Source organism: Pristiophorus japonicus, chromosome 15, assembly GCF_044704955.1.
Source record: "Pristiophorus japonicus isolate sPriJap1 chromosome 15, sPriJap1.hap1, whole genome shotgun sequence".
Taxonomy (NCBI): domain Eukaryota; kingdom Metazoa; phylum Chordata; class Chondrichthyes; family Pristiophoridae; genus Pristiophorus; species Pristiophorus japonicus.
Window position 1 is genome coordinate 112,885,211 of NC_091991.1, and position 25,964 is coordinate 112,911,174.

At 48.3% G+C, this 25,964-nt stretch overlaps 1 protein-coding gene across 5 annotated transcripts in view; it reads left to right on the plus strand.

Moving 5' to 3' along the window:
- capn15 (calpain 15) overlaps positions 1 to 25,964 on the plus strand; it is a 350,926-nt gene that overhangs the window by 34,376 nt on the left and 290,586 nt on the right. Inside the window, exon 1 of one of the 5 annotated variants that reach the window (XM_070900822.1) lies at positions 152 to 384. The exons of 3 other annotated variants lie outside the window; for them this stretch is intronic. The gene's annotated coding sequence lies outside the window, so the exon portion shown is untranslated. Of the gene's footprint in view, positions 1 to 151; positions 385 to 25,964 lie in introns of those variants that run through there. One more of the 5 variants, XM_070900821.1, reaches the window with a different exon arrangement.

Consider the following 25,964-nt stretch of genomic DNA (forward strand, 5'->3'; position numbering starts at 1 on the left):
TGCTGTCAGTCAGTTGCGCAGCGCCGCCGATCGCGGCTGAGAGGCGCGGGGGACGGCCGGCTGAGCCCCCTCTTGTAGCCCAGGGCAGGGCACCGAGCGCTGGCCGGCCATGGCCGGGGAGTAGCCCAGGAGGCTGAGCCCGGGAGCTCTGGCCTCCCGCTCGCCGCATGGGGCGTGTGTCGGCGCGGCTCTGACCCGGAGCGCTCGGGATGGGAACCTCTGCTTCATCCACCGCCACCGAGACAGAAGGCGGGCTGTCCGCCTCCCCGCCGGGCTGGCGGGTCCCGGGCCCGGGGAGCCCGCTCTGGGACACCGCAACACTGAGCGTAGTCCGCGGGGAGAGCGGCTGCAGCCTCCAGCACCGCTCCCCAGGAGCCGCAGCAGGTAACCGGGGGACACACCGGGACCCAGCACATACTGTGCTTCCAGTGGAAATAAGTGTTGGGAGAAAGCAGTCAGTGAGACAGTGTCAGATAAACTAGAAAGTTAATCTGGCCAGAAATGAGCCTTCAGTGGCAGACAGAAAGCAGCTAGATCCACGCTGCTCTTTGCAAAGTCACTTGAAGGGAGAGGTAGAATTAATGTGATTGAAAAGGTGGCAGGGGAAGGAAAGGAAAATGTAATATATTTTCGAGAGTAAAAGAATCAATTAAAAAGTAAAGATTAGCAACCAGAAAGTTAAACGGTGATCAGGAGTGATTGCTGATTTTAAACCACAGGGCAGCGATGAGAAGCCTGAAAGAGTTGTCAGGATGTAAAAAGCCAGAAAGCAAAAATACTGATGGGGAAAAGCACTCATCATAGTTTCAAACCCGGAGGAAGGAATAGGGTTGCTGAAATGGACATGAATAACTGTGTAGGTTTGAGTAAGAGCAGTAACAGATTGAATTACTGCTTTCAGCCCCTCTGTTGTTTACATCGTGTCTACGCTGAAATCGCCTAGTTTTTATTTTGCTGTTATCTGGGTGGATGCTCAGTGTGGGTGAGGGGATATCTCGGGTAATAGTGTCGTGGAATCTACAGGCCTGTGATAAGGCTGGTGCGATGGTAATAGTTTTTCTTGCATGGAATACGAAGTGAGCTTATCCAATCTGTTGCCTGCATTGAATTTTATGTCACTAGTTCCCGTTTACTAGCGAAAAACATTTTCCCCCAACATTACTGTACTTAAACTCCTCCCTTCCCCTTACATAAACAAAGAGCCCTGAATCGGTAAGCTATTTTTACATTGCACTATTGGTGACCTACTGTGTCCCATGAGTTCTGTTATCCAAGTTGTGTAATCTATATCTGATCTGACCCGAGGTCGTTAAGGGGGAGAAAAGTTTAGTAGATTCAAGAGGTTGAAATCATAGACGACAGCTTTTGTTACATTGTATCCTGTTGACATTCAGATATTTTAAAATATAGCAATACATGTGTGATTACTCTGGTACAGATACACTTCATTTCATCCAAGTGAATGGAAAGTGAAATTCCCAGTGGTTTTCGGTCAATTACCATTGCATTGGCTCTGATCCGGAAAGGAGTTTTGTTTTAAGGGAGAATGTTGTCTGAAGTTTGTGTTGCCCTGCTCACAGCCCTGGGTTTCTGTATCATGTTGCATGACGTGTTTCTGTGGTATCTCACCAGGCAGCTACATGTAATGTCTCAAACTCTTTGCCGTTTATAAAGTGATTTATGGTTTTTTAAAAAAATGCAAGAAATTGTACAACGGGAAATTCATACTTGTACGTTTCTATGAATTGCTAACAATTGTCATTTTGTGAAAAGCAGTATTTGCTGGACAGAAACGGAGCATTTTGTCATGTCGAGCTTCTTCCCTGTTTGTGTGCCTGACTGAGGTAACAGCACTGATTGCTGCCGTGTGGATAAATCGATCTGCACAATTACCCCTTTGTGCTTCCCCCACCAAAGGACACTTGCATGGTTCCAAAAGCTGGTGAAGAAACCTGTCCCTTCACGGTCAGATGAGGTAGAAACTGTCACACTTGTATTGTTTAAAAGGCCGCCGAAAGTGCGAGAACTTGATATTGCATGGTAGAAGAAAGCTTTCTTAAATTGGAAGGTTAATGAAAATCATCATCATAGGCAGTCCCTCGAAGCGAGGATGACTTGCTTCCACACCAAAAAAGGATGAGTTCACAGGTGTTTCAATGAAGGACCTAATATTCCAGATCCCGAACTACATCCTGAAGGGTGAAAGATGCCTGTGCGTGGATTTTTTTAACATGTGGTGGCCGTTGCACACCAGCCACCACTAATGAAAATGCATACAAGGGGGAAAACATTGAAATATGTATTAAATGGTGGAGCAGGCTTGAGGGGCCATACGGCCTACTCCTGGTCCTATTTCTTATATTCTTATGTATAGATCCTTGATTAGATCACACTTGGAGTACTGGGAACAGTTCTGGTTTCCATATTATAAAAAGGATATCATCATCATAGGCAGCCCCTTGAAATCGAGGAAGACTTGCTTCCACTTTAAAAGTGAGTTCTTAGGTGGCTGTACAGTCCAGTACAGGAATTACAGTCTCTGTCACAGGTGGGACAGACAGTCGTTGAAGGAAAAGGAGGGTGGGACTGGTTTGCCGCTGCCCACGCTTGGTTTCTGCATGCTCTCGGTGGCGAGATTCGAGGTGCTCAGCACCCTCCCGGATGCTCTTCCTCCACTTAGGGCAGTCTTTGACCAAGGACTCTCAGATGTCAGTGAGGATGTTGCACTTTATTAGGGAAGCTCTGAGGGTGTCCTTGTAACGTTTCCTCTGCCCATCTTGGGCTCGCTTGCCCAAGCGTAGGAGTTCCGAGTATAGCGCTTGCGTTGGGAGTCTTGTGTCAGGTATGCGGGCGATGTGGCCCGCCCAACGGAGATGGTCGAGTATAGTCAGTGCTTCGATGCTGGGGATGTTGGCTTGATTGAAAATACTGACGGTGTGCCTATCCTCCCAGTGGATTTGCAGGATCTTATGGAGGCAGCGCTGGTGGTACTTCTCCAGCGCTTTGAGATGTCTAATGTATATGGCCCACGTCACTGAGCCATATAGGAGGGTGGGTATTACTACTGCTCTGTAGACCATGAGCTTGGTGCCAGATTTGAGGTCCTGGTCTTCAAACACTCTCTTCCTCAGGCGACTGAAGTCTGCGCTGGCGCACTGGAGGCACTGGAGAAGGTGCAAAAAAGATTTACTAGGATGATCCCAGAACTGAGAGGCTATGTCTATCAGGAAAGTTTGAACAGGCTGGGCCTCTTCTCTAGAAAAAGGAAAACTCTGAGAGGTGACCTGATGGAGGTACTTAAGATTGCGAAAGGGTTTTACAGGGTAGATGTAGAGAAGATTCTTTCCAGAACTAGGGGCAATAAACATGATAGTCAATAATAAATCCAATAGCGAATTCAGGAGAAACCTCTTTACCCAAAGAGTGGTTGGAATGTGGAACTTGCTCCCACAGGGACTAGTTGAGGTGAATAGTAGAGATGCATTTAAGGGGAAGATAGCTAAGCACATGAGGGAGAAAGGAATAGAAGGATATGTTGATGGGGTTCGATGATGGCCGGCATGGACCTGTTGGGCTGAATGGCCTGTTTCTGTGCTGTAAATACTATGTAATAATTAGTAATGCGAGGTTGAGGAAATGGGTATGGTAGTGGAGTGGTTATGTTGCTGGACTAATAATCCAGGGACCATGTTCAAATCCCACCATGGCAGTTTGAGAATTTGAATTCAATACTAAAATATGTGGAAATAAAAAGCTGGTATCAGTAAAAGTGACCATGAAGCTGTTGGATTGTCGTAAAAACCCATCTGGGTCACAAATGCCCTGCCGTCCTTACCCGGTCTGGGCCTGTATGTGACTCCAGTCCTATACCAATACCAATATGGGTGGCTCTTAACTGCTCTCTGCAGTGGCCTAGAAAGTTACTCAGTTGTTTCAAACCGCTACCAGTGGTTCAAGAAGGTGGCCCATCACCGTTTCTCAGGGCAATAGGGATGGGTAATTAATGCTGGTCTTGCCAGCAACGCCCACATCCAGAAAATGAATTTTAAACAGTTCCTTGGGTGGAGTGGGTGCAAGAAATCGGCCCTGGCTTCTCGCCTTGTATCAGTTTGTTAGTGATGCCACCTGGAGAGACAGATTGTCTGTGATTCTTTTCTTTTGGAGAGATATAAACAATCTGAAACCAGTGAAGTTCTCTGAAAATAATTTGAAATTACTGGTACTATTTGTAAATAACCAACAAATGCCTGGCAGTGTGGGGTGAAATTCACCTGGAAGTAAGCCAATTGTAGCAGTAATCACGATCATTAATTTATCACATACACTCCAGGAGTGAGCGAAAGGTAGACTCTTGAGTGGGTGGAGTAGGTAAGTGGAAGAGTAATGAGAGCATGCTAGAAATCACAGCTTACATAATGAACACAAAATGCAGTGTTCTGTGCACTGTTAATAAAATGGTTCCACTAAATTACGGAAGAAAAATAGCTACGTCTTTATGTTCAATTAAAAAAGCAACAGAATGCGTTATGTTGTCGTTTTTCTTTTTACCTCAATGCATTCATCATTCTGGAATATCAAAACATAAAATTCATTCTTTTTCATTGCTATATAATTCATAGTTTCATGTCACAATTGAGCCAGTTCATTGTCATACATTTTTCCTTCAACTAGTCATAACTGATCCGAATGTACTGTAGGAAATGTAGCTGAATCTGCAGCTTGCCATGGTAGAAATAATTCTGTTGCAAATACTGTACAGGATATTACCCAGTGAATTAATTAACTTGAAAATACTATTGTACTGTTTGAGTAAAGTGTCTAATTACTCATTTATTTTGTACCGTTCTCATTTCCTTTCCCCTCTGACAACGCCTCAGCCTTATTTTTATTTTGATTGCATTTCCTTTTTGTCTTGCCTGATAGTGCTGTCCTATTGCAAGGTGAGTGACACTTTAGATATTACAACCACTAGTTCCTTTCTGAAGGAAAATAAAAAGAGATCCTTCACTGCAGGAATAAGCAAAGTGTTTGTTAAAACTACTTTTGCAATTAGGTGAAACACTTGATATTAATAGACAAATCTGCGATTGGAGATGTTACGAGGCAAATGAGCAGTAAAAGTGCCAGGAGCTCGTGGGTAGTTCAGTTCTAATCAAGTACTGTGTTAATGTGTACGGGCCCTGCCTTCATCTCAATGTTAAATATAAATGAGTACACTTTATAAATAAAACATTAAATACTAACACGTGCAGTACAAGACCATTTGGTACCAGCTTGTTCCTGTTTGCACCGTCTCGCCTGATTTGGCTTTTCTTTTATTCTTTGACGAACGTTTGGCTCACTGAGGCGAGAGATGTTCATGATGGGAGAGTGGAATACTTTCTTGTGTCAGGCACCATATAATCATCCATTCATAGAACAGTGCAGCACAGAAGGAGGCCATTCAGCCCATCGAGACTGCACCAGCTCTTTGCCCTTATCACTGCACCAGTGTCTGCATTAGAAACATAGAAAATAGGTGCAGAAGTCGGCCATTCGGCCCTTCGAGCCTGCACCACCATTCAATATGATCATGGCTGATCGTGCAACATCAGTACCCCATTCCTGCTTTCTCTCCATACCCCTTGATCCCTTTAGCCATAAGGGCCACATCTAACTCCCTTTTGAATATATCTAACAAACTAGCCTCAACAACTTTCTGTGATAGAGAATTCCACAGGTTCACAATTCTCTGAGTGAAGAAGTTTCTTCTCATCTCGGTCTTAAATGGCTTACCCCTTATCCTTTGACTGTGACCCCTGGTTCTGGACTTCCCCAGCATCAGGAACATTCTTCCTGCATCTAACCTGTCGACTCCTGTCAGAATTTTATATGTTTCGATGAGATCCCCTCTCATTCTTCTAAATTCCAGTGACTATAAGCCTAGTCGATCCAGTCTTTCTTCATATGTCAGTCTTGCCATCCCGGGAATCAGTCTGGTGAACCTTCGCTGCACTCCCTCAAATATACTCAAATCCTCTCGGTATGAAGGCCAACATGCCATTTGCCGCCTTCACTGCCTGCTGTACCTGCATGCCAACTTTCAATGATTGATGTGTTATGACACCCAGGTCTCGTTGCACCTCCCCTTTTCCTAATCTGTCACCATTCAGATAATATTCTGCCTTCCTGTTTTTGCCACCAAAGTGGATAATCTCACATTTATCTACATTATACTGCATCTGCCATGCATTTGCCCACTCACCTAACCTGTCCAAGTCACTCTGCAGCCTCTTAGCATCCTCCTCACAGCTCACACAGCCACCCAGCTTAGTGTCATCTGCAAACTTGGAGATATTACATTCAATTTCTTCATCTAAATCATTAATGTATATTGTAAAATAGCTGGGGTCCCAGCACTGAACCTTGCGGTACCCCACTAATCACTGCCTGCCATTCTGAAAAGGACCCGTTTATTCCTACACTTTGCTTCCTGTCTGCCAACCAGTTCTCTATCCATGTCAATACATTACCCCCAATACCATGTGCTTTAATTTTGCACACCAATCTCTTGTGTGGGACCTTGTCAAAAGCCTTTTGAAAGTCTAAATACACCATATCCACTGGTTCGCTCTAGTCCACTCTACTCGTTACATCCTCAAAAAACTTTTAGAAGATTTGTCATGCATGATTTCCCTTTCATAAATCCATGCTGACTTGGACCGATCCTGTCACTGCTTTCCAAATGCGCTGCTATTACATCTTTACTAATTGATTCCAACGTTTTCCCCACTACTGATGTCAGGCTAACTGGTCTATAATTCCCTGTTTTCTCTCCCTCCTTTAAAAAAAATTGGGATACATTAGCTACCCTCCAATCCATAGGAGAGTCTATATAATGTTGGAAAATGACCACCAATGCATCCACTATTTCTGGGGCCACTTCCTTAAGTACTCTGTGATGTAGACTATCAGGCCCTGGGGATTTATCGGCCTTCAGTCCCATCAATTTCCCCAACACAATTTCCTGACTAATAAGGATTTCCTTCAGTTCCTCCTTCTCACTAGACCCTTGGTCCCCTAGTATTTCCGGAAGGTTATTTGTGTCTTCCTTAGTAAAGACAGAACAAAAGTATTTGTTCAATTGGTCTGCCATTTCTTTGTTCCCCATTATAAATTCACCTGATTCTGACTGCAAGGGACCTACATTTGTCTTCACTTATCTTTTTCTCTTCACATATCGATAGAAGCTTTTGCAGTCAGTTTTTATGTTCCCTGCAAGCTTCCTCTTGTACTCTATTTTCCCCCTCCTAATTAAACCCCTTGTCCTCCTCTGCTGAATTCTAAATTTCTCCCAGTCCTCAGGTTTGCTGCTTTTTCTGGCCAATTTATATGCCTCTTCCTTGGATTTAACACTATCCCTAATTTCCCTTGTTAGCCACGGTTGAGCCACCTTCCCCGTTTTATTTTTACACCAGACAGGGATGTACAATTGTTGAAGTTCATCCATTTGATCTTTAAATGTCTGCCATTGCCTATCCACCGTCAACCCTTTTAAGTATCATTCGCCAGTTTATCCTAGCCAATTCACGTCTCATACCATCGAAGTTACCTTTCTTTAAGTTCAGGACTCTAGTCTCTGAATTAACTGTGTCACTCTCCAACTTAATGAAGAATTGTACCATATGGTCACACTTCCCCCAAGGGCCTTGCACAACAAGATTGCTAATTAATCCTCTCTTATTACACAAAACCCAGTCTAGGATGGCCAGCTCTCTAGTTGGTTCCTTGACATATTGGTCTAGAAAACCATCCCTTATACACTCCAGGAAATCCTCCTCCACCATATTGCTAGCAGTTTGGATAGCCCAATCGATATGCCAATTTAAAGTCACCCATGATAACTGCTGTAGCTCTATTGCATGCATCCCTAATTTCCTGTTTGATGCCATCCCCAACCGCACTACTACTGTTTGGTGATCTGTACACAACTCCCACTCGGGTTTTCTGCCCTTTGGTGTTCCGCAGCTCTACCCATACAGATTCCACATCATCCAAGCTAATGTCCCTCCTTACTATTGCATTAATCTCTTTAACCAGCAACACTACCCCACCTCCTTTTCCTTTCTGTCTACCCTTCCTGAATATTGAATACCCCTGGATGTTGAATTCCCAGCCTTGGTCACCCTGGAACCATGTCTCCGTAATCCTAATTACATCATATCCGTTTAATATGTCCTTACTATACAGTATAAATGCACACGAGGCCCATACTGGAGAGAAGGTCACTCTGTGACCAATAACCTTTATTAGCCAGCACTGAAGTGATGAAGGTGGGTAGAGCTTCCCCTTTTATACCTGAAAGTCCAGGTTAGGAGTGTCTCCCACAAGTTCACCACCTAGTGGTCAATGTTCTCACGGTGTACAGCTTAGGTCAGTTTATACATGGGTTACAATGACAGTTAAATACATGACACCATTAGCAGCTATCTGCGCAGTTAATTCATCCACCTTATTACGAATGCTTCTCGCATTGAGACACAGAGTCTTCAGGCTTGTTTTTTTTAACACTCTTTGTCCTTTTAGAATTATGTTGTAATGTGGCCCTTTTTGGTTTTTGCCTTTGATTTCTCTGCCCTCCACTTTTCCTTATTTCCTTTCTACTTTTTGCTTCTGCCCCCATTTTACTTCCCTCTGTCTCCTTGCATAGATTCCCATCCCCCTGCCATATTAGTTTAAACCCTCCCCAACAGCACTAGCAAACACTTCCCCCCCCTAGGACATTGGTTCCGGTCCTGCCCAGGTGCAGACTGTCCGGTTTGTACTGGTCCCACCTCCCCCAGAACCGGTTCCAATGTCCCAGGAATTTGAATCCCTCCCTCTTGCATCATTCCTCAAGCCACGTATTCATCTTAACTATCCTGCCAGTTCTACTCTGACTAGCACGTGGCACTGGTTGCAATCCTGAGATTATTACCTTTGAGGTCCTACTTTTTAATTTAACTCCTAGCTCCCTAAATTCAGCTTGTAGGCCCTCATTCCATTTTTTAACCTATATCGTTGGTACCTATATGCACCATGACAACTGGTTGTTCACCCTCCCCCTCCAGAATGCCCTGCAGCCGCTCCGAGACTCTTGCGCCAGGGAGCCAACATGTCATCCTGGAGTCTCGATTGCGGCCACAGAAGCGCCTATCAATTCCCCTTACAATAGAATCCCCTACCACTATCGCTCTCCCACTCTTTTTCCTGCCCTCCTGTGCAGCAGAGCCACCCATGGTGCCATGAACGTGGCTGCTGCTGCCTTCCCCTGATGCATCATCTCCCCCAACAGTACCCAAAACAGTTTATCTGTTTTGGAGGGAGATGACCGCAGGGGACCCCTGCACTACCTTCCTTCCACTACCTTCAGGCGAGGTGTAGGAACATAACAGGAGTAGGCCATTTAGCCCCTTGAGCCTCTTCCACCATTCAATGAGATCATGGTTGATCTCCATATACCTGCCTTTGCCCCAAATCCTTCAGTGCCTTTGGTTAATAGAAAGCTATCAATCTCTGATTTAAAATTAACAATTGACCCAGCATCAATTGCCATTTGCGGAAGAGATGTACCACCCTTTGCGTGTAGAAGTGTTTCCTGACTTCACTACGGGAAGGCTCTAATTTTTAGACTCTGCCCCCTAATCCTAGAATTTCCAAACCAGCAGAAATAGTTTCTCTCTCTCAGCTCCTCTTAATATCTTTAAAACTTAGATCAAATCACCCCTTTACTGTCTAAATTCCAGGTTATACAGCACTAATTTGTGTTATCTCTCATAATTTAATCCTTGGAGTATCATTCTGGTAAACCTACACAGCACTCCCTCCAAGACCAATATATCCTTCCTAAGGTGTGGTGCCCAGAACTGCTCACAGTGCTCCAGGTGTGGTCTAACCAGGGCTTTGTACAGCTGCAGCATAACTTCTACCCCCTTGTATTCTAGTCCTCTAGATATAACGGCCAGCATTCCTTTAGCCTTTGATTATTTTCTGTACCTGTCCATGCCATTTTAATGATCTATGTACCTGGACCCCAAGTCTGTTTGGACCTCCACTGTTTTTAGCTTTTCACCATTTAGAAAGTACCTGCTCTATCCTTTTTAGGTCCAAAGTGGATGACCTGGCATCTGCCTACATTGAAATCCATTTGCCGCAGTTTTGCTAATTCACTTAATCTATCAGTATCTCTCTGTAATGTTATGCTTCCATCTACACTGCTTGCAATGCCACGTATCTTTATATATTACCCCTTCATCTTAGTCGTTAATAAATACGGTGAATAGTTGAGGCCCCAACACAGATCCCTGCGGGACACCACCAGACACATCCTGCCAATGAGAGTACCTGCCCATTATCCCTACTCTCTGTCTCCTGCCGCTCAGTCAATCTCTTAACCAGGTCAATAATTTGCCTTCAGTTCCATGAGCTACAACTTTAGCTAACTGTCTCTTATGAGGGACTTTATCAAAAGCCTTCTTCAAATCCATATAAATAACATCCAGAGACGATTCCTTGTGTTCCAATACCACAGGCAGAGATAGAATAAAGCTCACTATTTTTACCCCAACTTCCAGTGTCCCCCACAGCAGCAAGCCCGAGTGTCAGGCTCTGAGTGCTGGCGTTGTGAACCCACATTGCAGCCACTCCAGCACCATGTCGTGCATTTGATGTTTCAATGTCAATGTTCTTCCCACTTTGTTTTACATTCTCTGATCGAAGGGAAGGACTTGATTTTGAGACCCTGACCAGTGCTACTGTACAACAGGGGCCCTGAGACACACATGAGAACATGTGGGCGTGTATTGCTTGCCTGATTTTCCCACCGCTGTGTTGGAGCGTCAGTGTGCTGCGTTGTAGCATTGCTCAGCTTCTGTAGATTATAATGAGGGTTTAGCTGGTAGGAGGACGAGTGCTTTAACTGGAGCAAGGCACACATTAACACAGCTGGACCTAGTGCTGCGGACCGCTGACATTTCTCACCTGCGGCTCTTGTTGTCGAGAGACAGCAGACCACCATCTATTCACAATCTCTCTCCTGATAATTGAGGGGAGAGATGAAAGGCTGTGACTGAATTTAAGTTTCCATCAGGCTTCTGATTCCTGCCATCTGTTTAAACACAAGCTGATCAGTCTATTTAATTTTCCTAATGCTCGCCGTCTAATTGCTATGTGTCTAATTGTTCATTTATTCCCATTTCTACCCCCCCTCTGACAATGCCTCAGCCTTATTTATTTATTTTTTTGTCTTGCCTGACGGTACAGTCCTATTGCAAGATGAGTGACACTTTAGATATTACAACTACTAGTTCCTTTTGATGGAAAATAAAAAGTGGCCCTTCACTGCAGGAGTAAGGAAAGTGTTTATTAAAACCACTTTTGCAATGAGGTGAAACACTTGATACCATCTCCAATCGCAGATTTGACCATCAGTAAGAGGCAAGTGCGCAGTAAAACTGCCAGGAGCTCCTGGGTAGTTCAGCTTGAAGCAAGTACTGCATTAATGTGTACTCCAATTCATCCCCAACATCTTCATCTCAATGTTAAATATAAATGAGTACACTTTATAAATAAAACATTAAATACCAACACGTCCAGTACAAGACCACTTGGGTACCAGCTTGTTCCTGTTTGGATCGTCTCGTCTGAGTTTGCTTTTCTTTATTATTTCTTCTTTGGGTTTCTTGGACAGTGCATGCGTCAGTTTTAGAACCAGTGTTGTGCATCTTTGCCAGTGAATTCTGTAGCCACTGTCGGCTCTAGGAAAGGTCCAGACATAGCTGTGATAATCCGTCTAGACTCTGCTGTGTTGAGGGGTGTTGATCTGTCTAGACCTTGCTGTGTTGAGGGAGGTTGAATCGTCTAGACTCTGCTGTGTTTAGGGGGGGGGGGTTGATTCAAGAGTTCCGATATGATTTTTCAGATCTCATGAGACTATTAATGAAACAAATGAGGCCCTTACCAAAGAGGAAAGTTAGCTGTTTATTTGAATCTTTGGTCTGCCCGATTTGTCTCGTCTCTCAGCAGTAGATGTTTAACAGTTGCATTAAGTTGTTGAAGGTTGGTACTACACTGCTGGATTAAGACCAAATCCTGGAGTTAAGTCTTCAGAAGGACACACAATTGTATTTTAATTCCTAGCTCTATTAGCAGCATTTCAAACATGCTAAACCTTTTAATCTAAGTCTTGTAAAGAGGAAATTAATCCTAAAACCATGAAGTGACATTTTTTGACTATTGCATTTATAAACTTATTTTTCTCCACCCCGCCACCTTGGACTGGTTTTCCTTTAATCTTTTATCCCTATTTTATTTTTTTCTCCCTTCGAATGGTGTTGCCAGGCGCTAAGCATTTGGCCACCATTGGAGGGTGGGGGTGGGCTGGGCTGGGCTGGGGTTGGAGAGTCCCTTCACAGGTTGTCATTCTTGTTATATAGTTGGTGAGGTGAATGTTTGAGCAGATTCCAATCTTTTGGCCACACCTGTTCAGGCCTCTCCTGTTCAGAGGCGGGTTCCTTTTGCTCCCCGACAGTTAATCAGGAGGCTGCCTGAGGCCGATCAAAGCTCGCAGTGACACCAGCCCTGGGGCCAGGGTTGAGGGAAGGAGGGAGGGAGAGGGGAAGGAAGGACGGAGGGAGAGGGGAAGGAAGGACGGAGGGAGAGGGGAAGGAAGGACGGAGGGAGAGGGGAAGGAGGGAGGGAGGGAGAGGGGAAGGAAGGAGGGAGGGAGGGAGGGGGGAAGGAAGGAGGGAGGGAGGGAGGGAGAGGGGAAGGAAGGAGGGAGGGAGGGAGAGGGGAAGGAAGGAGGGAGGGAGGGAGAGGGGAAGGAAGGAGGGAGGGAAGGGAAGGAAGGAGGGAGGGAAGGAAGGGGGGAGGGAGAGGGGAAGGAAGGAGGGAGGGAGGGAGAGGGGAAGGAAGGAGGGAGGGAGGGAGAGGGGAAGGAAGGAGGGAGGGAGGGAGAGGGGAAGGAAGGAGGGAGGGAGGGAGAGGGGAAGGAAGGAGGGAGGGAGGGAGAGGGGAAGGAGGGAGGGAGGAGAAGGAGGGAGGGAGGGAGAGGGGAAGGAAGGAGGGAGGGAGGGAGAGGGGAAGGAAGGAGGGAGGGAAGGAAGGGGGGAGGGAGGGAGAGGGGAGGGAGGGAGAGGGGAAGGAAGGAGGGAGGGAGGGAGAGGGGAAGGAAGGAGGGAGGGAGGGAGGGAGAGGGGAAGGAAGGAGGGAGGGAGGGAGAGGGGAAGGAGGGAGGGAGGGGAAGGAGGGAGGGAGAGGGGAAGGAGGGAGAGGGGAGGGAGAGGGGAAGGAAGGAGGGAGGGAGGGAGGGAGAGGGGAAGGAAGGAGGGAGGGAGGGAGAGGGGAAGGAAGGAGGGAGGGAAGGAAGGAGGGAGGGAGAGGGGAAGGAAGGACGGAGGGAGGGGGGAAGGAAGGACGGAGGGAGAGGGGAAGGAGGGAGGGAGGGAGAGGGGAAGGAAGGAGGGAGGGAGGGAGGGGGGAAGGAGGGAGGGAGGGAGGGGGGAAGGAAGGAGGGAGGGAGGGAGGGAGAGGGGAAGGAAGGAGGGAGGGAGGGAGAGGGGAAGGAAGGAGGGAGGGAGGGAGAGGGGAAGGAAGGAGGGAGGGAGGGAGAGGGGAAGGAAGGAGGGAGGGAGGGAGAGGGGAAGGAAGGAGGGAGGGAGAGGGGAAGGAAGGAGGGAGGGAGGGAGAGGGGAAGGAAGGAGGGAGGGAGAGGGGAAGGAAGGAGGGAGGGAGAGGGGAAGGAGGGAGGGAGGGAGAGGGGAAGGAGGGAGGGAGGGAGAGGGGAAGGAAGGAGGGAGGGAGAGGGGAAGGAAGGAGGGAGGGAGGGAGGGAGAGGGGAAGGAAGGAGGGAGGGAGGGAGAGGGGAAGGAGGGAGGGAGGGGAAGGAGGGAGGGAGGGAGAGGGGAAGGAGGGAGGGAGCGGGGAGGGAGAGGGGAAGGAAGGAGGGAGGGAGGGAGAGGGGAAGGAAGGAGGGAGGGAAGGAAGGGGGGAGGGAGAGGGGAAGGAAGGAGGGAGGGAGAGGGGAAGGAAGGAGAGGGAGGGAGAGCGGGAAAGAGGGAGAGGGAGGGGAGGGAAAGGGAGGGAAGGAGGAAGAGCAAGGGGGAAGGAGCGAGAAGGATGGAGAGGGGGTAGAGCGAGTGAGAGGGAGGGAGGGAAGTGGGGAGAGTGAGGGTGAGGGCGAGAGCGAGGGGAGGATGGAGCGAGAGCGAGAGGGAGGGCAGGAAGAGAGGGAGGGAAGGAGAGAGGTAGGGAGAGCGAGGGAGGGAGCAAGGGAATGAGGGAGACCGAGGTAGGGAGAGGGAATGAGGGAGAGTGAGGTAGGGGGAGCGAGCGAGGAGGGAGTGAGAGGGAAAGAGGGAGAGGGAAGGAGGGAGGGCAAGATTGAATTGAAGTTGAAGTGAACACCCCCCACCCCTGCCGTGTGTCCCAGAAAATATGTTACTCAATTTAACAAGTAATTGTTCTTAAAAGTACTGCAACATAGCACCCAGCTGATGAGCGTGTGAATGTGGTTACACCTGTAAATGAAACTGGCAGGAGCCAATCCGGTCTGTGTACATATACAGGGCAATTAGCAATTTACATGTTTTTTTATATATATATATTTTTTTTAAACTTTTTTTTCTTTTTCCTCCTTTTCTCCCCGGCACTAGGATTTGAGAGCAGCAAATGGTGGGGAGACTGTGCCATGACATTTTCTGCTTTCTTTCAACCAGGATTTCAGTTGAAGCATGATGGTGGGCCTGCATTCACAGACTGTGGAAAAACACTGGAATACATCAGTTCAATGTGTGTAAACCAGGATACATGTAACCGACCGATTACTGCTGGCTTCAGTGAATTGGGGCTTGGCATCAGTGGCAGTAACACCTGAAACTCTGCTATAATCATTATCATAGGCAGTCCCTCGGAATCGAGGAAGACTTGCTTCCATTCTAAAAGTGAGTTCTCAGGTGACTGAACAGTCCAATACGGGAATTACAGTCTCTGTCACAGGTGGGACAGACAGTGGTTGAGGGAAAGGGTGGGTGGGGAGTTTGCCACACGCTCCTTCCGCTGCCTGCATTTGTTTTCTGCATGCTCTCGGCGACGAGACTCGAGGTTCCTAGTGCCTTCCTGGATGCTCTTCCTCCACTTAGGGCGGTCTTTGGCCAGGGACTTCCAGGTGTCAGTGGGGCTGTTGCATTTTATCAAGGAGGCTTTGAGGGTGTCCTTGAAACGTTTCCTCTGCCCACCTGGGGCTCACTTGCAGTGTAGGGGTTCCGAGTAGAACGCTTGCTTTGGGAGTCTTATGTCAGGCATGCGAACAATGTGCCTGCCCAATGGAGCTGGTCGAGTGTGGTCAGGGCTTCGATGCTGGGGATGTTGGCCTGATCGAGAACACTGATAGTGCGTCTGTCCTCCCAGGGGATTTGCAGGATCTTGTGGAGACATCGTTGGTGGTATTTCTCCAGCGATTTGAAATGTCTACTGTGTATGGTCCATGTCTCTGAGCCATATAGGAGGGCGGGTATCACTACTGCTCTGTAGATCATAAGCCTGGTGCCAGATTTGAGGGTCTGGTCTTCAAACACTCTCTTCTTCAGGCGACTGAAGGCTGCGCTGGCACACTGGAGGTGGTGTTGGACCTCGTCACCGATGTCTGCCCTTGCTGATAGCAGGCTCCCGAGGTATGGAAAGTGGTCCACGTTGTCCAGGGCCGCGCCGTGGATTTTGATGACTGGGGGGCAGTGCTGTGTGGCAGGGTCACAGAGGCCTTTGACACTGTTAGCCGTGAGGGACTATGGAGCGTCTTCCTCCGTTTCGGCTGTCCCCAAAAGTTTGTCGTCATCCTCCGCCTGCTCCACGACGACATGCAAGCCGTGATCCTGACCAATGGATCCACCACAGACCCAATCCACGTCCGGACCGGGGTCAAGCAGGGCTGCGTCATCGCGCCAACCCTCTTCTCGATCTTCCTCATTGCAGTGCTCCATCTCACGCTCAACAAGCTCCCTACTGGAGTGGAACTCAACTTTCGAACCAGTGGGAACCTGTTCAACCTTTGTCGCCTCCAGGCTAGCTCCAAGACCGTCCCATCCTCTGTCATCGAACTACAGTACGTGGACAATGCTTGCATCTGCGCACATTCAGAGGCTGAACTCTAAGCCATTGTCAACATCTTCACTGGGGTGTATGAAAGCATAGGTCGTACACTAAACATTCGTAAGACAAAGGTCCTCCACCAACCTGACCCCGCCACAAAGCATTGTTATAAGCAGCTTTAGTGAATGTGGATTGCATGAGAGAGAGTGATTGGTCCCCTACCCCCATTGTGAATTGCTTATCACACTTAAAAGCCTAATCTCTCCCTCCACCCCCCCAAACATACACACACACACACACATACTAGTGCGGCAGCCTGTTTGAGCATGGTACCCTAGGTGGATGGATTGGGAAGTACACTTGACAGTATTAGAAACTCCATTCAGCACATAATTGTGTGCACTTGCAAACTATTGTATGTACCGGTTAGTAGCAGTCATTACTGGTGTACTTGCAGACTCACAGTTTCAAATTTTGTATTGAAACATGGTGGAATCTTGCTATAATAACTGCTGTAAATTATCATCTATTCCAATAGAACCATCATTGGACAGAGAATTACCCTGTCTTTACATTTTAAAATTCATTCTATGTGGAATAGGAATATATCGTAACCACTGTTGGTGTTGAAATTTCACATCCTGTGGTTTGTGGTCCGACTGTTTAGTGATGTTTGTAGCCTTCATATCAATTTCTGACAGTGTTGATGGGGTATGTGTGGTTTGGGGAGAGGAGAACTGTGCTCCAAATATAAATCTCCTGCAGAAACTCTCCAGGGTAGAAGGCAGAGTTGCTTGTTTGATTGAGATTTCTGTTCCTCTCTCTGACGTTGTCCATTGCTCTGACGGCCCTGAATAGTGCGTAGCCTCAGGAAATGGTAGCCTCTCTGAACTTAGCCTGGGGTTTTAAAGCTAATAATGAGCAAATAGTGCAGCAAGTTTGAACATATCCTAGGGCAGTATACAATGAGCTTGACATCATCTGTTTGTGCGAGAGTGTGGGTCCATAATCGTTATGGTATAATGGAGCGCTGTATTCAGATGGAACTACTGTCTATTTCCAGGTGCATTGTAGCTTAACCATTTGACTGCTGAAGCCCTGGGACTGAAATCCTTTTTTCCTTCTTTGTAAAATCTTTTTTTTTTTTGCAAAGCAACATACTGTTTGTGTTGAAGTAGAAAATAGGGTTTCATACTGGGGTCCTGGGATCAGAAAGAGCCCTGGTCATCGGATTCCTGCCTGTCATCGGATTTCTGTACCTGTTTATTTACTGGTGCCCTGCTTTTGCTGCTGCAAAAGAAAAAAAATCCTTTCTGCAATAATGTATTTCTTTGTGTAGCTGACAAGGTTGTCTCGAAGTTAGGACAGAGGCTCCCTGGGACTGTGCCAATATTTACAGGGGGTCCTTGGGAATGTGTTATTATTTGCAAAGGATTCCCACAGAGAAAATGTGAAAAGCACTGATGTGGAACAGTAATATTCAGTAATGCTGTGGCACAAAATGTTTAAGCTGTGTGTTTAGATACTGCCTGAGGTCATGGTCAAATTTTTGCCAGCAATGACATTTTGTTCTTGTGATTTTTAAAAAAATGACACGTTTGGAGAGTGGTGAATGTAAGTGATTTGTGTAGCTCTTCAGCGCCTGGAGAGAGCTGCCTTTGATGATAGATTCTATTCTGACATTCTTCTTGGTTACATCCAAAATCCCTTCAGCTGCAACAAGCCAGCTGCTCTGAAACTATTTTCCATATGGTTTGGTAATCCCAAAAGCTGCATATGAAAATTTCAAGAGCTTTCTTTTTAACGGAATCAGAATTCCAAGTCTTGGGTTACAATTCAAAGCTACAACAAGCTGGTGCCTGCTCTCGCCACATACAGTAAAGATGTTTGTTTATTCATTCTTGGGATGTGGACAAGGCTGACATTTAGGGCCCAAGTTTCCACATGATTTGCACCTGATTTTTAGGAGCAACTGGTGGAGAACGGACTATCTTAGAAATCGCAATTCTCCACATTTTTTTTTCTGCAGTTCTAGTCAGGTAGAACACTTCTACTTTGGAACAGAATTTTTTTCTTCAAAAGGGGGCGTGTCCGGCCACTGACGCCTGATTTGAAAGTTTCCACAGTGAAAACGTACTCCAAACTAAAGTAGAATGGAGCAAGTGAAGATTTTTGTAGAACTGAAAAAACCTGTTCTACACATTAAAAAATCAGGCGCAGGTTACAAATTAGGCGTCCAGAACGAGGTGGGGGAGGAGGGGGGGGGGAAACTCATTAAATTCTACAATAAATCATTATTTATACTTCTACAAATATTATATAAATAAATCCAACCTGAATAAACATTTATAAGCAAAGAAAAGATTAAATAAACCATCTTCCTACCTGTGTGAAAGTGCTTCAGGCACAGAGAATGCTGCAGGTGTTCGTTCCCGCGGGGAGGGGGGGGGAATTAAACAGCCGCTTCGTTCCCGCGGGGGGGGGGGGGGGGAATTAAACAACCGCTTCGTTCCCGCGGGGGGGGGGGGGGGGAATTAAACAACCGCTTCGTTCCCGCGGGGAGGGGGGGGGAATTAAACAACCGCTTCGTTCCCGCGGGGGAGGGGGGGGGGGAATTAAACAACCGCTTCGTTCCCGCGGGGGAGGGGGGGGGGAATTAAACAACCGCTTCGTTCCCGCGGGGGAGGGGGGGGGGAATTAAACAGCCGCTTCGTTCCCGCGGGGGGGGGGGGGGGGGGGAATTAAACAACCGCTTCGTTCCCGCGGAGGGGGGGGGAATTAAACAGCCGCTTCGTTCCCGCGGGGAGGGGGGGGGGAATTAAACAGCCGCTTCGTTCCCGCGGAGGGGAGGGGGGGGGGAATTAAACAGCCGCTTCGTTCCCGCGGGGAGGGGGGGGGGAATTAAACAACCGCTTCGTTCCCGCGGGGAGGGGGGGGGGGAATTAAACAACCGCTTCGTTCCCGCGGGGAGGGGGGGGGGAATTAAACAACCGCTTCGTTCCCGCGGGGGAGGGGGGGGGGGAATTAAACAACCGCTTCGTTCCCGCGGAGGGGGGGGGGGAATTAAACAACCGCTTCGTTCCCGCGGAGAGGGGGGGGGGAATTAAACAACCGCTTCGTTCCCGCGGGGAGGGGGGGGGGAATTAAACAACCGCTTCGTTCCCGCGGGGAGGGGGGGGGGAATTAAACAACCGCTTCGTTCCCGCGGGGAGGGGGGGGGGAAATTAAACAACCGCTTCGTTCCCGCGGGGAGGGGGGGGGGAATTAAACAACCGCTTCGTTCCCGCGGGGAGGGGGGGGGGAATTAAACAGCCGCTTCGTTCCCGCGGGGGAGGGGGGGGGGAATTAAACAACCGCTTCGTTCCCGCGGGGAGGGGGGGGGGAATTAAACAGCCGCTTCGTTCCCGCGGGGAGGGGAGGGGGAATTAAACAACCGCTTCGTTCCCGCGGAGGGGGGGGGGGAATTAAACAACCGCTTCGTTCCCGCGGAGGGGGGGGGGGGAATTAAACAACCGCTTCGTTCCCGCGGGGAGGGGGGGGGGGGGAATTAAACAACCGCTTCGTTCCCGCGGAGGGGAGGGGGGGGGGAATTAAACAACCGCTTCGTTCCCGCGGGGAGGGGGGGGGGGAATTAAACAGCCGCTTCGTTCCCGCGGGGGGGAGGGGGGGGGGAATTAAACAGCCGCTTCGTTCCCGCGGAGGGGGAGGGGGGGGGGGGGAATTAAACAACCGCTTCGTTCCCGCGGGGAGGGGGGGGGGAATTAAACAACCGCTTCGTTCCCGCGGGGAGGGGGGGGGGGGGAAATTAAACAACCGCTTCGTTCCCGCGGAGGGGAGGGGGGGGGGAATTAAACAACCGCTTCGTTCCCGCGGGGAGAGGGGGGGGGGAATTAAACAGCCGCTTCGTTCCCGCGGGGGGGGAGGGGGGGGGGAATTAAACAACCGCTTCGTTCCCGCGGGGGGGGAGGGGGGGAATTAAACAACCGCTTCGTTCCCGCGGGGGGGAGGGGGGGGGGAATTAAACAACCGCTTCGTTCCCGCGGGGAGGGGGGGGGGGAATTAAACAACCGCTTCGTTCCCGCGGGGAGGGGGGGGGGAATTAAACAACCGCTTCGTTCCCGCGGGGAGGGGGGGGGGAATTAAACAACCGCTTCGTTCCCGCGGAGGGGGAGGGGGGGGAATTAAACAACCGCTTCGTTCCCGCGGGGAGGGGGGGGGGGAATTAAACAGCCGCTTCGTTCCCGCGGGGAGGGGGGGGGGAATTAAACAGCTGCTTCGTTCCCGCGGAGGGGGAGGGGGGGGGGGAATTAAACAGCCGCTTCGTTCCCGCGGGGAGGGGGGGGGGAATTAAACAACCGCTTCGTTCCCGCGGGGGAGGGGGGGGGGAATTAAACAACCGCTTCGTTCCCGCGGGGAGGGGGGGGGGAATTAAACAGCCGCTTCGTTCCCGCGGGGAGGGGGGGGGGAATTAAACAACCGCTTCGTTCCCGCGGGGAGGGGGGGGGGAATTAAACAGCCGCTTCGTTCCCGCGGGGGAGGGGGGGGGGAATTAAACAACCGCTTCGTTCCCGCGGAGGGGGGGGGGGGGGGAGGGGGGAAGGGAACAGCCGCTTCGTTCCCGCGGGGGAGGGGGGGGGGAATTAAACAACCGCTTCGTTCCCGCGGAGAGGGGGGGGGGGGGAAGGGAACAGCCGCTTCGTTCCCGCGGAGAGGGAGGGGGAGGGGGGAATTAAACAGCTGCTTCGTTCCCGCGGGGAGGGGGGGGGAAGGAGACAGTGAGAAGGCTGCAAGTGCTAATGTGCTTTTATTAAAAAATGTTCAAAAATTAAACGGCTACAAAGAACTACAAAAATGGCCGAGTGCCAATGTTTTTTTTCACACTGAGCATGCGCGAACGCTCCAATGCGCACGCGCAGCGTTGCCGGCAGGAAAAAAACTAATTTAAATAGTATCCGCCCCCTCCCACGTACAAAATCGGCGCGAGTGTAGGCTCCGCCCCCCTGGGCGCCACGCCAGGCAGACAAGGAGGTGCAGAACGCTCCAGAATCGCGAGTTTTTTTTTTAGGCGCCGTTTTAGGCGCGAAAAACAGGCACCCAGCTCGGAGGGGCGCCCGTTTTTTATCGTGTGGAAACTTGGGCCCTTATTGCCCATCCTTCACCACCCCTGAGAAGGTGGTACTGGTGGGCCGGCGCCTTGAACCGCTGCAGTCTGTGTGGGGAAGGTCATTCTTTGCTGTTAATTCTTTGTATCAGTTTGATACCTGAGGGGCTTTCGAGACCACTGCATGAGGAGTTGACCACGTTGTTGTGTGACTGGAGTCGTATATAAGCCAGACCGCGTAAGGACGGCAGATTTCCTTCCCTCAAGGACGTGAGTGAACCAGTTGAGTTTTAACAACAATCTTACGTCTTCATTGTCACTTCTACAGATACCAGCCTTTTTTTAGTTTACCAGATTAAAAAAACATGAATTCAAATGGTGGGATTTAAAGTCATATTCTGTTATTTTTAAGTCTGGGCCTCTGGATTACTAGTCTAGTAACATAACCACTACACTGCCATCATACCTCCTTAATCAGCAAATTTGAAATGCCTCAGAATGATGCATAAATGAATCCTGATTTCGCTTCTCTCACCATTTGTTTCACTTGATAAAGGTTTTAATGTATTTGGTGTAACTAACAAGCCTAACACTATGGAGGCGTTTGAGTGAAGCAAATTTATCCAATTGCCGGGATCCTTGGATTGCATTACAGGCTTGGAAGACACATGTTTACTATGTGCGGTCTTCTCTATTCTACCATTACTAATTCTAGCCAACCTGTCATAAGGAGGCGGTGATGCATAGTCTCTTGTCTCTGTTACGACATGCAGAATATCCAGTATTGTGTGTGAGCTCTGTTGTTTTTGTCCTTTTAATTGGTACTTCACCCCATCAGTATTGTGGGGTGACACGTACACACCGTCTAACCAGTCATCTGTATCTGTAAACCTGTCTTTGCTTGCTAAATTCTATTTATTAGGAATTAATTGTAACTGTTGAAGAAAAGGTGAAAACCCAGAATATACTGAAGAAATAAGCACTGAAAAGATGTAATGGCGTTGCTTTTTAATTTGATACAACTATTCATCGTCAGGCTGTCTTCATCGAATCTTTTACTCTGGCATAGTAATTGAAACATCACTGTATTGTCACTGGGATTTGAGTAAAGCCTAATTGTAGGTTTGTGAAACTTCACATGAACTCTGGTAGATATCCAGCAATGCACTTATAGATTTTTGTCCATTCAGACCTGGGGCATTTTGAACTAAAGAATTCAAGGATATTATCCAGGTTGCAGGTCTGGCACTGATAGTGGAAGCAATTTGACGTGATGTCAGCTGTGTCTCAGGCACTATCGTCTCTGAGTCAGAAGGTCGTGGGTTCAAGTCCCACTCCAGGAACTTGAGCGCGTAATCTAGGCTGACACTCGCAGTGCAGTGCTGAAGGAGCGCTGCACTGTCGGAGGCGCCGTCTTTCGGATGAGACGATGAACTGAGCCTGAGGTGGATGTAAAAGATCCCGTGGCACTATTTGTAGAAGAGCAGAGGAGTTTTCCTGGTGTCCCGGCCAATATTTATCCCTCAACCAACACCTAGTACAGATTACCAGCCCATTTATTTAATTGCTGTTTGTGGGAGTTTGCTGTGCACAGATTTGCTGCCACCTTTCCTACATTACAACAGCGACTCCAGTTCTAAAGTACTTCATTGGTTGTAAAGTACTTTGGGCTGTCCTGAGGTTGTGAAAGGCGCTATATAAATGCAAGTGGAGGAGTCCAAAACTAGGGACCATAATATAAGATAGTCACTCATAAATCCAATATGAAATTTAGGAGAAACTTCTTCACCCAGAGAGTGGTGAGAATGTGAAACTTGCTACCACAGGGAGTGGTTGAGGCAAATAGCAGAGATGCATTTAAGGGGAAGTTCTATAAGCACATGGGGCTGATCTTATTGTATGATGAATTGTGGTGTGATGGAATGAGCACCATGTTGTCCACTCTAGGTTGTTCAGCAGAAGTGTCAAGTAGGGGGGAACGTAGGAACTATCAAGGATAAGATAAGGCCATTCAGCCCATTGAACCTCATCCCTCAAATACCCAACTCTCCCAGCCTAGCATTCAACTGGTTTTCATTCTATTACTTTCTAAGGGAGATTATCCAAACTCTTCCATCTGTTTAAGATATAAAACTTAAATTGACGTTCTCTTGATTGACTGATCTTGAAATAATATCCTGAGATCATATTTAATATTTAAACACTTCAGGGGAGGAGGGGGGGGCGCGGAGAAGAGGGGAGGGAGGGGGGGGAGGGGGAGGGGGCAAGTTTTCGGCATCATGGTGCTACGTAGGAGACAATTGATTCGACTTCATTGCATCAGGAACATCAGAGCCCGTAGGGTGCTGGGCAGGAGGCCTTACCCACCTCAGGTATATCGAGACAGGCGTTCATACCTCCAATCCGCAAAGAAGTTGTAACCGAGATCTGTGAGTAGTTGAAAGCAGACCTGCAACCTAGAAGCGTAAGGAGGACTGCTTTGTCAGTTGAAGTGAAGGTTACAGCTCACTTTCATTCTATGCCTCCGAATCGTTTCACGCTACAACTGGGGATGTGTACGGCATCTCTCAACATGCAACACATGTCTGTATTCGCCAGGCTGCACTGTATGCGCAGAGGACTGACTTTATAAAGTTGTGTTAATGATACATGATTCAGTTTTAATGTAAAATATATTTTATTCAAAAGCTTAACAAACAGTTCTTTTATACTTAACTTTAATAAAATTATTCTTGTATCAAACTTTACTTTAAGATCACTCTTTAAGATCACTTAAAAACTTTAAGATCACTAATAAACTTGTAACTTTTAATTTGAGAACAGTAACAACAATAATAATAACAGCAGCAGCTTTGGGCTCTTCAGAGGCTGGTGTGGGGATTGGAGTGGGAGTGACAGTTGATTCCGTCAATGGTTGCGGGGTCTGGGCGTGTTCCATTATTTCAGCAGCTAACTCCAACATGCCATGTCTCATGCAGTGTCTCAATGACCTGCATCATTCCCTCCCTCATGTTGAGTAAAACTGTTTGAACTACATGCAACATTCCCTCCCTCATGGTCACTATTCTTTCACTGATAGTCCCAAATATCGTTCCCATTTCTCGTGTCATTGCTGTTACTACTCTCGACAGTCCCGCTACCGCATCACTCCACCCCACTGATGGCGTCCAGGAGTGATCGGGTAAGGTCATTGCTCTCCGCACTCAATGACCTCATCTGAACCACATCTGTTAGATCCGGCACCTCACGAGAGCATGGTCGAGCTCTCCAGCTCCTCCCCACGGGTGTGGCTCGCACCCCACCGCTGGGACCCGCAGCCTGGGACGGTGGGGCCCTGGATGTGCCTCGCTGCATCCCACCACTGGGACCCGCAGCCTTGAAAGGTGTGAAACCATGGAATGTCCCACCAGCGCTCAAACCACTAGTCACGGAAGGGGCTGTCACCTCCATGAGGGGCACCTCCTCCAAAGTCAGTGCAACAGTGGGAGCTTCATCCAGTTGCATCCCCTCACCTTCCCCCTCACCCCCATGTTCTTTGTCTGGAGGGTTGGATTGGAAGATGTTCTCTTCAGGCTCACCTGCGTCTGAATAATCTTCTGCATCGTCAGGGTTGGCCTCAAGTTCTGTAAAATATAACCGAACAGTCAAATGGTTAGCAGCAGAGGAGGGGGCAGGGTGGGTGGCATGAGTAGGCTCACACATCGCAGGCCAGGCAGCAGGCTGATTTGAAGGACCATGATGAATTTGCAGGACTTACCCTCTCCCTCGAGTGTGGGCCCAACTTGTGCAGTACTGATTGCTTTTCTCCAGGCAGGACCCATCAAAGCAGCGACCCTCTCGTCCAAGGGTGTCAGTGGATGCAGATTTGCCGGGCCTCCTCCTGTTTGAGTTTTTTCCCTTTTATTATGTGCCAGCTTCCTCTGCAAAGATGAAAACCTAACTTTTTAAAGAGGGTGTCTTTCTGCTGGGTGGGACATATACAGATGGTCACATTTACAATTGCAATTGCATTGAATAAATGAAAATATTACTTACACTAATTACTTGACCAAGGTCCTGGCACTTTTTGCACTGGCCTCCAGACCTCGGGGTGGTCACCATTGCACAGTAATCTTCTGCAAGTTGGTTCCAGCGTTTCTTCATTTCTTTGGGTGGAACGTTTATGTGACCTCTGCTGGTGTCCAGCTCCTGCCACCTGGTCTCAATCTTGTATTGCTGCAGCTGTGATTGTTCCAATGTTCTCACACAGCACTCAACGTTCTCACACACACAACTGGCTCTTTAAAAATGGCCAATTGCCAAATCGGAGCTGTACTGCGCATGCGTGTCCATTGCAATAACGTCAAAAACGTAACTTGTTTTCCCGTACATGCGCAGTAGGTGCAGCATCATTTTTTGGCGCAGACAGCAGGTGACTGGACACGCTGTGCGGTGCCAAATTTGAAGTATACATCGGGGAAACTTTGGCAAATTATTTCTGGCCTAGAAAAACGGGCGTAACTCTGGCAATACGCCAGAAAACGGGCTTGGGGAAAATTGAGCCCTTGGTGTGGAATTTTATCAGAACATTTCTGAAAGTACAAATGAATCATATGAAAGGGAGTTTCACAATTGAATTTATTTGTAATGTCATTAAAGAAGCCAAGGAGGCTGGTGAGGCAGGATTTTCCCATTAATAAATCCATTCTGGCTCTTCAGCTGTTGCTATACAGGCCCTCGTCCAGCCTTACCCCTTAGGGTAGGAACATGAGAAACGGGG